At 37.7% G+C, this 12545-nt stretch overlaps 1 protein-coding gene across 3 annotated transcripts in view; it reads right to left on the bottom strand.

Annotated features, from left to right (window-relative positions):
• LOC144694946 (prominin-2-like) overlaps positions 1–12545 on the bottom strand; it is a 148965-nt gene that overhangs the window by 83302 nt on the left and 53118 nt on the right. The gene's annotated exons all lie outside the window — the stretch shown is intronic.

Genomic DNA, 12545 nt, shown 5'->3' with positions numbered 1-12545 from the left:
CTCACTCTGATAAAGACACTAACTCACTCTGATCTAACTCACTCTGATAAAGGCACTAACTCACAATGATAAAGGTACTAACTCACTCAGAAAAAGGCACTAAAACAGTTTGATAAAGACACTAACAGACTCTAATAAAGACACTAACTCACTCTGATACAGGCACTAACTCAATCAGATACAGGCACTAACTCACTTTGATCTAACTCACTCTGATAAAGACACTAACTCACTTTGTTAAAGGCACTAACTCACTCTGATACAGGCACTAACTCAATCTGATACAGGCACTAACTCACTTTGATCTAACTCACTCTGATAAAGACACTAACTCACTCTGATAAAGACACTAACTCAATCTGATAAAGACACTAACTCACTCTGAGAAAGGCACTAACTCACTCTGAGAAAGGCAGTAACTCACTTTGATCTAACTCAATCTGATAAAGGCTCTAACTCATTCTGATAAAGGCACTAACTCACTCTGATAAAGTCACTAACTCACTCTGATACGGACACTAACTCACTCTTATAAAGACACTAACTCACTCTGATAAAGGCACTAACTCACTCGGATAAAGACACTAACTCACTCTGATAAAGACACTAACTCACTCTGATGTAACTCACTCTGATAAGGACACTAACTCACTCTTACAAAGACACTAACTCACTCTGATAAAGGCACTAACTCACTCTAATAAAGTCACTAACTCACTCTGATGTAACTCACTCTGATAAGGACACTAACTCACTCTTATAAAGACACTAACTCACTCTGATAAAGACACTAACTCAGTCTGATAAAGACACTAACTCACTCTGATAAAGACACTAACTCACTCTGATAAAGGCACTAACTCACTCTGATAAAGGCACTAACTCACTCTGATAAAGACACTAACTCACTCTGATAAAGACACTAACTCACTCTGATAAAGGCACTAACTCACTCTGATAAAGGCACTAACTCACTCTGATAAAGACACTAACTCACTCTGATAAAGACACTAACTCACTCTGATAAGGACACTAACTCACTCTTATAAAGACACTAACTCACTCCTATAAGGACACTAGCTCACTCTTATAAAGACACTAACTCACTCTGATAAAGACACTAACTCACTATGATCTAACTCACTCTGTTAAATACACTAACTCACTCTGACAAAGACACTAACACACTCTGATAAATACACTAACACACTGTGATAAAGACACTAACACTCTCTGATAAAGACACTAACTCAGTCTGATAAAGGCACTAACTCACTCTGATGTAACTCACTCTGATAAGGACACTAACTCACTCTTATAAAGACACTAACTCACTCTGATAAAGGCACTAACTCACTCTGATAAAGACACTAACTCACTCTGATCTAACTCACTCTCATAAAGACACTAACTCACTCTGATCTAGCTCACTCTGTTAAAGGCACTAACTCACTCTGATCTAACTCACTCTGATACAGACACTAACTCACTCTGATAAAGACACTAACTCACTCTGATCTAACTCACTCTGATAAAGGCACTAACTCACAATGATAAAGGCACTAACTCACTCTGATAAAGACACTAACACACTCTGATAAAGACACTAACACACTCTGATAAAGACACTAACACACTCTGATAAAGACACTAACACACTCTGATAAAGACACTAACACACTCTGATAAAGACACTAACACACTCTGATCTAACTCACTCTGATAATGGCACTAACTCACAATGATAAAGGCACTAACTCACTCTGATAAAGACACTAACACACTCTGATAAAGACACTAACTCACTCTGTTAAAGACACTAACTCACTGATACAGGCACTAACTCACTTTGATCTAACTCACCCTGATAAAGACACTAACTCACTCTGATAAAGACACTATCTCAGTCTGATAAAGGCACTAACTCACTCTGATCTACCTCACTCTGATAAAGGCACTAACTCACTCTGATAAAGTCACTAACTCACTCTGATAAGGACACTAACTCACTCTTATAAAGACACTAACTCACTCTGATAAAGGCACTAACTCACTCTGATAAAGACACTAACTCACTCTGATAAAGACACTAACTCACTCTGATGTAACTCACTCTGATAAGGACACTAACTCACTCTTACAAAGACACTAACTCACTCTGATAAAGGCACTAACTCACTCTAATAAAGTCACTAACTCACTCTGATGTAACTCACTCTGATAAGGACACTAACTCACTCTTATAAAGACACTAACTCACTCTGATAAAGACACTAACTCAGTCTGATAAAGACACTAACTCACTCTGATAAAGACACTAACTCACTCTGATAAAGGCACTAACTCACTCTGATAAAGGCACTAACTCACTCTGATAAAGGCACTAACTCACTCTGATAAAGGCACTAACTCACTCTGATAAAGGCACTAACTCACTCTGATAAAGACACTAACTCACTCTGATAAAGACACTAACTCACTCTGATAAGGACACTAACTCACTCTTATAAAGACACTAACTCACTCCTATAAGGACACTAGCTCACTCTTATAAAGACACTAACTCACTCTGATAAAGACACTAACTCACTATGATCTAACTCACTCTGTTAAAGACACTAACTCACTCTGATCTAGCTCACTCTGATAAATACACTAACTCACTCTGACAAAGACACTAACACACTCTGATAAATACACTAACACACTGTGATAAAGACACTAACACTCTCTGATAAAGACACTAACTCAGTCTGATAAAGGCACTAACTCACTCTGATGTAACTCACTCTGATAAGGACACTAACTCACTCTTAGAAAGACACTAACTCACTCTGATAAAGGCACTAACTCACTCTGATAAAGACACTAACTCACTCTGATCTAACTCACTCTGATAAAGACACTAACTCACTCTGATCTAGCTCACTCTGTTAAAGGCACTAACTCACTCTGATCTAACTCACTCTGATACAGACTCTAACTCACTCTGATAAAGACACTAACTCATTCTGATCTAACTCACTCTGATAAAGACACTAACTCACAATGATAAAGGCACTAACTCACTCTGATAAAGACACTAACTCACTCTGATAAAGACACTAACACACTCTGATAAAGACACTAACACACTCTGATAAAGACACTAACACACTCTGATAAAGACACTAACACACTCTGATAAAGACACTAACACACTCTGATAAAGACACTAACACACTCTGATAAAGACACTAACACACTCTGATCTAACTCACTCTGATAATGGCACTAACTCACAATGATAAAGGCACTAACTCACTCTGATAAAGACACTAACTCACTCTGTTAACGACACTAACTCACTGATACAGGCACTAACTCACTTTGATCTAACTCACCCTGATAAAGACACTAACTCACTCTGATAAAGACACTATCTCAGTCTGATAAAGGCACTAACTCACTATGATGTAACTCACTCTGATAAGGACACTAACTCACTCTTATAAAGACACTAACTCACTCTGATAAAGGCACTAACTCACTCTGATAAAGACACTAACTCACTCTGACCTAGTTCACTCTGTTAAAGGCACTAACTCACTCTGATCTAACTCACTCTAATACAGACATTAACTCACGCTGATACAGACACTAACACACTCTGATAAAGACACTAACACACTCTGATAAAGACACTAACACACTCTGATAAAGACACTAACTCACTCTGTTAAAGGCACTAACTCACTCTGATAAAGACACTAACTCACTCTGATAAGGACACTAACACACTCTGATAAAGAAACTAACTCACTCTGATAAACGCACTAACTCACTCTGATAAAGGCATTAACTCACTCTGATAAAGGCACTAACTCACTCTGATAAAGACACTAACACACTCTGATAAAGACACTAACACACTCTGATAAAGACACTAACACACTCTGATAAAGACACTAACACACTCTGATAAAGACACAAACTCACTCTGTTAAAGGCACTAACTCACTCTGATAAAGACACTAACTCACTCTGATAAGGACACTAACACACTCTGATAAAGAAACTAACTCACTCTGATAAACGCACTAACTCACTCTGATAAAGGCATTAACTCACTCTGATAAAGGCACTAACTCACTCTGATAAAGACACTAACACACTCTGATAAAGACACTAACACACTCTGATAAAGACACTAACACACTCTGATAAAGACACTAACACACTCTGATAAAGACACTGACACACTCTGATAAAGACACTAACACACTCTGATCTAACTCACTCTGATAATGGCACTAACTCACAATGATAAAGGCACTAACTCACTCTGATAAAGACACTAACACACTCTGATAAAGACACTAACTCACTCTGTTAAAGACACTAACTCACTCTGATACAGGCACTAACTCACTCTGATCTAACTCACTCTGATAAAGACACTAACTCACTCTGATAAAGACACTAACTCACTCTGATCTAACTCACTCTGATAAAGACACTAACTCACTCTGATAAAGACACTAACTCAATCTGATAAAGACACTAACTCACTCTGATAAAGACACTAACTCACTCTGATCTAACTCACTCTGATAAGGACACTAACTCACTCTTACAAAGACACTAACTCACTCTGATAAAGGCACTAACTCACTCTAATAAAGTCACTAACTCACTCTGATGTAGCTCACTCTGATAAGGACACTAACTCACTCTTATAAAGACACTAACTCACTCTGATAAAGACACTAACTCACTCTGATAAAGACACTAACTCACTCTGATAAAGGCACTAACTCACTCTGATAAAGGCACTAACTCACTCTGATAAAGGCACTAACTCACTCTGATAAAGGCACTAACTCACTCTGATAAAGGCACTAACTCACTCTGATAAAGGCACTAACTCACTCTGATAAAGACACTAACTCACTCTGATAAAGACACTAACTCACTCCTATAAGGACACTAGCTCACTCTTATAAAGACACTAACTCACTCTGATAAAGACACTAACTCACTATGATCTAACTCACTCTGTTAAAGACACTAACTCACTCTGATCTAGCTCACTCTGATAAAGGCACTAACTCACTCTGATCTAACTCACTCTGATAAATACACTAACTCACTCTGACAAAGACACTAACACACTCTGATAAATACACTAACACACTGTGATAAAGACACTAACACTCTCTGATAAAGACACTAACTCAGTCTGATAAAGGCACTAACTCACTCTGATGTAACTCACTCTGATAAGGACACTAACTCACTCTTATAAAGACACTAACTCACTCTGATAAAGGCACTAACTCACTCTGATAAAGACACTAACTCACTCTGATAAAGACACTAACTCACTCTGATAAAGACACTAACTCACTCTGATCTAACTCACTCTGATAAAGACACTAACTCACTCTGATCTAGCTCACTTTGTTAGAGGCACTAACTCACTCTGATAAAGACACTAACTCACTCTGATCTAACTCACTCTGATAAAGGCACTAACTCACTCTGATAAAGACACTAACACACTCTGATAAAGACACTAACACACTCTGATAAAGACACTAACACACTCTGATAAAGACACTAACACACTCTGATAAAGACACTAACACACTCTGATCTAACTCACTCTGATAATGGCACTAACTCACAATGATAAAGGCACTAACTCACTCTGATAAAGACACTAACACACTCTGATAAAGACACTAACTCACTCTGATAAAGACACTAACTCACTCTGTTAAAGACACTAACTCACTGATACAGGCACTAACTCACTTTGATCTAACTCACCCTGATAAAGACACTAACTCACTCTGATAAAGACACTATCTCAGTCTGATAAAGGCACTAACTCACTCTGATGTAACTCACTCTGATAAGGACACTAACTCACTCTTATAAAGACACTAACTCACTCTGATAAAGGCACTAACTCACTCTGATAAAGACACTAACTCACTCTGATCTAACTCACTCTGATAAAGACACTAACTCACTCTGATCTAGCTCACTCTGTTAAAGGCACTAACTCACTCTGATCTAACTCACTCTAATACAGACATTAACTCACGCTGATACAGACACTAACTCACTCTGATAAAGACACTAACTCACTCTGATCTAACTCACTCTGATAAAGGCACTAACTCACAATGATAAAGACACTAACTAACAATGATAAAGACACTAACACACTCTGATAAAGACACTAACACACTCTGATAAAGACACTAACACACTCTGATAAAGACACTAACACACTCTGATAAAGACACTAACACACTCTGATAAAGACACTAACACACTCTGATAAAGACACAAACTCACTCTGTTAAAGGCACTAACTCACTCTGATAAAGACACTAACTCACTCTGATAAGGACACTAACACACTCTGATAAAGAAACTAACTCACTCTGATAAACGCACTAACTCACTCTGATAAAGGCACTAACTCACTCTGATAAAGGCACTAACTCACTCTGATAAAGGCACTAACTCACTCTGATAAAGACACTAACTCACTCTGATAAAGACACTAACTCACTCTGATAAAGACACTAACACACTCTGATAAAGACACTAACACACTCTGATAAAGACACTAACTCACTCTGATACAGGCACTAACTCAATCTGATACAGGCACTAACTCACTTTGATCTAACTCACTCTGATAAAGACACTAACTCACTTTGTTAAAGGCACTAACTCACTCTGATACAGGCACTAACTCAATCTGATACAGGCACTAACTCACTTTGATCTAACTCACTCTGATAAAGACACTAACTCACTGTGATAAAGACACTAACTCACTCTGATAAAGACACTAACTCACTCTGATAAAGACACTAACTCACTCTGATAAAGACACTAACTCACTCTGATAAAGACACTAACTCACTCTGAGAAAGGCACTAACTCACTCTGAGAAAGGCACTAACTCACTCTGAGAAACGCACTAACTCACTTTGATCTAACTCACTCTGATAAAGGCACTAACTCACTCTGATAAAGGCACTAACTCACTCTGATAAAGGCACTAACTCACTCTGATAAAGGCACTAACTCACTCTTATAAAGACACTAACTCACTCTGATAAAGGCACTAACTCACTCTGATAAAGTCACTAACTCACTTTGTTAAAGGCACTAACTCACTCTGATAAAGTCACTAACTCACTCTGATAAAGGCACTAACTCACTCGGATAAGGACACTAACTCACTCTGATAAAGGCACTAACTCACTCTGATAAAGGCACTAACTCACTCTGATAAAGTCACTAACTCACTTTGTTAAAGGCACTAACTCACTCTGATACAGGCACTAACTCAATCTGATACAGGCACTAACTCACTTTGATCTAACTCACTCTGATAAAGACACTAACTCACTCTGATAAAGACACTAACTCACTCTGATAAAGACACTAACTCACTCTGATAAAGACACTAACTCACTCTGATAAAGACACTAACTCACTCTGATAAAGACACTAACTCACTCTGATAAAGACACTAACTCACTCTGAGAAAGGCACTAACTCACTCTGAGAAACGCACTAACTCACTTTGATCTAACTCACTCTGATAAAGGCACTAACTCACTCTGATAAAGGCACTAACTCACTCTGATAAAGTCACTAACTCACTCTGATAAAGGCACTAACTCACTCTGATAAGGACACTAACTCACTCTTAAAAAGACACTAACTCACTCTGATAAAGGCACTAACTCACTCTGATAAAGACACTAACTCACTCTGATCTAACTCACTCTGATAAAGACACTAACTGACTCTGATAAAGACACTAACTCACTCTGATGTAACTCACTCTGATAAGGACACTAACTCACTCTTACAAAGACACTAACTCACTCTGATAAAGGCACTAACTCACTCTAATAAAGGCACTAACTCACTCTGATGTAACTCACTCTGATAAGGACACTAACTCACTCTTATAAAGACACTAACTCACTCTGATAAAGGCACTAACTCACTCTGATAAAGACACTAACTCACTCTGATAAAGACACTAACTCACTCTGATAAAGACACTAACTCACTCTGATAAAGACACTAACTCACTTTGACAAAGACACTAACTCACTCTTATAAAGACACTAACTCACTCTTATAAAGGCACTAACTCACTCTGATAAAGACACTAACTCACTCTGATAAGGACACTAACTCACTCTTATAAAGACACTAACTCACTCTGATAAAGACACTAACTCACTCTGATCTAGCTCACTCTGATAAAGGCACTAACTCACTCTGATCTAACTCACTCTGATAAATACACTAACTCACTCTGACAAAGACACTAACACACTCTGATAAATACACTAACACACTGTGATAAAGACACTAACACTCTCTGATAAAGACACTAACTCAGTCTGATAAAGGCACTAACTCACTCTGATGTAACTCACTCTGATAAGGACACTAACTCACTCTGATAAAGACACTAACTCACTCTGATAAAGACACTAACCTACTCTGATAAAGACACTAACTCACTCTGATAAGGACACTAACTCACTCTTATAAAGACACTAACTCACTCTGATAAAGACACTAACTCACTATGATCTAACTCACTCTGATAAAGACACTAACTCACTCTGATCTAGCTCACTCTGATAAAGGCACTAATTCACTCTGATCTAACTCACTCTGATAAATACACTAACTCACTCTGACAAAGACACTAACACACTCTGATAAATACACTAACACACTGTGATAAAGACACTAACACTCTCTGATAAAGACACTAACTCAGTCTGATAAAGGCACTAACTCACTCTGATGTAACTCACTCTGATAAGGACACTAACTCACTCTGATAAAGACACTAACTCACTCTGATAAAGGCACTAACTCACTCTGATTAAGACACTAACTCACTCTGATCTAACTCACTCTGATAAAGACACTAACTCACTCTGATCTAGCTCACTCTGTTAAAGGCACTAACTCACTCTGATCTAACTCACTCTGATACAGACACTAACTCACTCTGATAAAGACACTAACTCACTCTGATGTAACTCTCTCTGATAAAGGCACTAACTCACAATGATAAAGGCACTAACTCACTCTGATAACGACACTAACACACTCTGATAAAGACACTAACACACTCTGATAAAGACACTAACACACTCTGATAAAGACACTAACTCACTCTGATCTAACTCACTCTGATAAAGGCACTAACTCACAATGATAAAGGCACTAACTCACTCTGATAAAGACACTAACTCACACTGATAAAGACACTAACAGACTCTGTTAAAGGCACTAACTCACTCTGATCTAACTCACTCTAATACAGACACTAACTCACTCTGATACAGACACTAACTCACTCTGATAAAGACACTAACTCACTCTGATCTAACTCACTCTGATAAAGGCACTAACTCACAATGATAAAGACATTAACTCACTCTGATATAGACACTAACACACTCTGATAAAGAAACTAACTCAGTCTGTTAAAGGCACTAACTCACTCTGATAAAGACACTAACTCACTCTGATAAAGACACTAACTCACTCTGATATAGACACTAACACACTCTGATAAAGGCACTACCTCACTCTGATAAAGGCACTACCTCACTCTGATAAAGGCACTAACTCACTTTGACAAAGACACTAACTCACTCTTATAAAGACACTAACTCACTCTGATAAAGACACTAACTCACTCTGATAAAGACACTAACTCACTCTGATCTAACTCACTCTGATAAAGACACTAACTCACTCTGATAAAGACACTAACTCACTCTGATAAAGACACTAACTCACTCTGATAAAGACACTAACTCACTCTGATAAAGACACTAACTCACTCTGATATCGGCACTAACTCAATCTGATACATGCACTAACTCACTCTGATAAAGACACTAACTCACTCTGATAAAGACACTAACGCACTCTGATAAAGGTACTAACTCACTCTGATCTAATTCACTCTGATCTAACTCACTCTGATCTAACTCACTCTGATCTAACTCACTCTGATCTAACTCACTCTGATCTAACTCAGTCTGATAAAGGCACTAACTCACTCTGATAAAGACACTAACTCTGATAAATACACTAACTCACTCTGATAAAGACACTAACTCACTCTGATCTAACTCACTCTGATAAAGGCACTAACTCACAATGATAAAGGCACTAACTCACTCTGATAAAGACACTAACACACTCTGATAAAGACACTAACTCACTCTGATCTAACTCACTCTGATAAAGACACTAACACACTCTGATAAAGACACTAACACACTCTGATAAAGACACTAACTCACTCTAATACAGGCACTAACTCAATCTGATACAGGCACTAACTCACTTTGATCTAACTCACTCTGATAAAGACACTAACTCACTCTGATAAAGACACTAACTCACTCTGAGAAAGGCACTAACTCACTCTGAGAAAGGCACTAACTGACTTTGATGTAACTCACTCTGATACAGACACTAACTCACTCTGATATAGACACTAACTCACTCTGATAAAGGCACGAACTCACTCTGATAAAGACACTAACTCACTCTGAGCTAGGCACTAACTGACTTTGATCTAACTCACTCTGATAAAGACACAATCACACTCTGATAAAGACACTAACTCACTCTGTTAACGACACTAACTCACTCTGATACAGGCACTAACTCAATCTGATACAGGCACTAACTCACTTTGATCTAACTCACTCTGATAAAAACACTAACTCACTCTGATAAAGACACTAACTCACTCTGATAAAGGTACTAACTCACTCTGATCTAACTCACTCTGATCTAACTCACTCTGATAAAGGTACTAACTCACTCTGATCTAACTCACTCTGATAAAGACACTAACTCACTCTGATAAAGGCACTAACTCACTCTGATAAATACACTAACTCACTCTGTTAAAGACACTAACTCACTCTGATCTAACTCACTCTGATAATGGCACTAACTCACAATGATAAAGGCCCTAACTCACTCTGATAAAGGCACTAAAACACTCTGATAAACTCACTAAAACACTCTGAAACAGACACTAACACACTCTGATAAAGACACTAACACCCTCTGATAAAGGCACTAACTCACTCTGTTAAAGACACTAACTCACTCTGATAAAGACACTAACTCACTCTGATAAAGACACTAATTCACTCTGATAAAGACACTAACTCACTCTGATAAAGACACTAACTCACTCTGGTAAAGGCACTAACTCTCTGATCTAACTCACTCTGATAAAGACAGTAACTCACTCTGTTAAAGTCACTAATACAATGTTAAACACTAACTCATTCTGTTAAAATCACGAACTCACTGTTAGGCACTAACAACTCACTGTGTTAAAGTCACTAACTCACAGTTAAAGCCACTAACTCGCTGTTTAACACTAACTCACTGTGTTAAAGTCACTAACTCACTGTTAAAGTCACTAACTCATTCTGTTAAAATCACTAATTCACTGTTAAACACTAACTCTCTCAGTTAAAGACACTAACTCACAGTTAAAGTCACTACTTCACTGTTAAACACTAACTCTCTGTTAAAGACACTAACTCACAGTTAAAGTCACTAACTCGCTGTTAAACACTAACTCACTGTGTTAAAGTCACTAACTCACTGTTAAAGTCACTAACCTATTCTGTTAAAATCACTAATTCACTGTTAAACACTAACTCTCTCAGTTAAAGACACTAACTCACAGTTAAAGTCACTACTTCACTGTTAAACACTAACTCTCTGTTAAAGACACTAACTCACAGTTAAAGTCACTAACTCGCTGTTAAACACTAACTCACTGTGTTAAAGTCACTAACTTAGTTAAAGTCACTAACCCATTCTGTTAAAATCACTAACTCACTGTTTAACACTACTTACTGGGTTAAAGTCACTAACTCACAGTTAAAGTCACTAACTTGCTTTTAAACACTAACTCACTGTGTTAAAGTCACTAACTCACTGTTAAAGTCACTAACTCATTCTGTTAAAATCACTAATTCACTGTTAAACACTAACTCACTCTGTTAAAGTCACTAACTCACTGTTAAACACTAACTCACTCTGTTAAAGTCACTAACTCACTGTTAAAGTCACTAACTCACTGTGTTAAAATCACTAATTGACTGTTAAACACTAACTCTCTCTGTTAAAGACACTAACTCACTCTGATCTAACTCACTCTGTTAAAGGCACTAACTCATTCTGTTAAAGGCACTAACTCATTCTGTTAAAGACACTAACTCTCTCTATTAAAGACACTAACTCAATCTGATAAAGACACTTATTCTCTCTGTTGAGGACACTAACTCACTCTGATCTAACTCACTATGTTAAAGGCACTAACTCACTCTATTAAAGACACTAACTCACTCTGTTAAAGGCAGTAACTCACTCTGATAAAAGCACTAATTCACTCTGTTAAAGACACTAGCTCACTCTGTTAAAGTCACTAATGC

This window comes from Cetorhinus maximus, chromosome 20 (genome assembly GCF_964194155.1).
Source record: "Cetorhinus maximus chromosome 20, sCetMax3.hap1.1, whole genome shotgun sequence".
NCBI lineage: Eukaryota > Metazoa > Chordata > Chondrichthyes > Lamniformes > Cetorhinidae > Cetorhinus > Cetorhinus maximus.
This window is presented reverse-complemented; position numbering and strand designations above follow the sequence as displayed.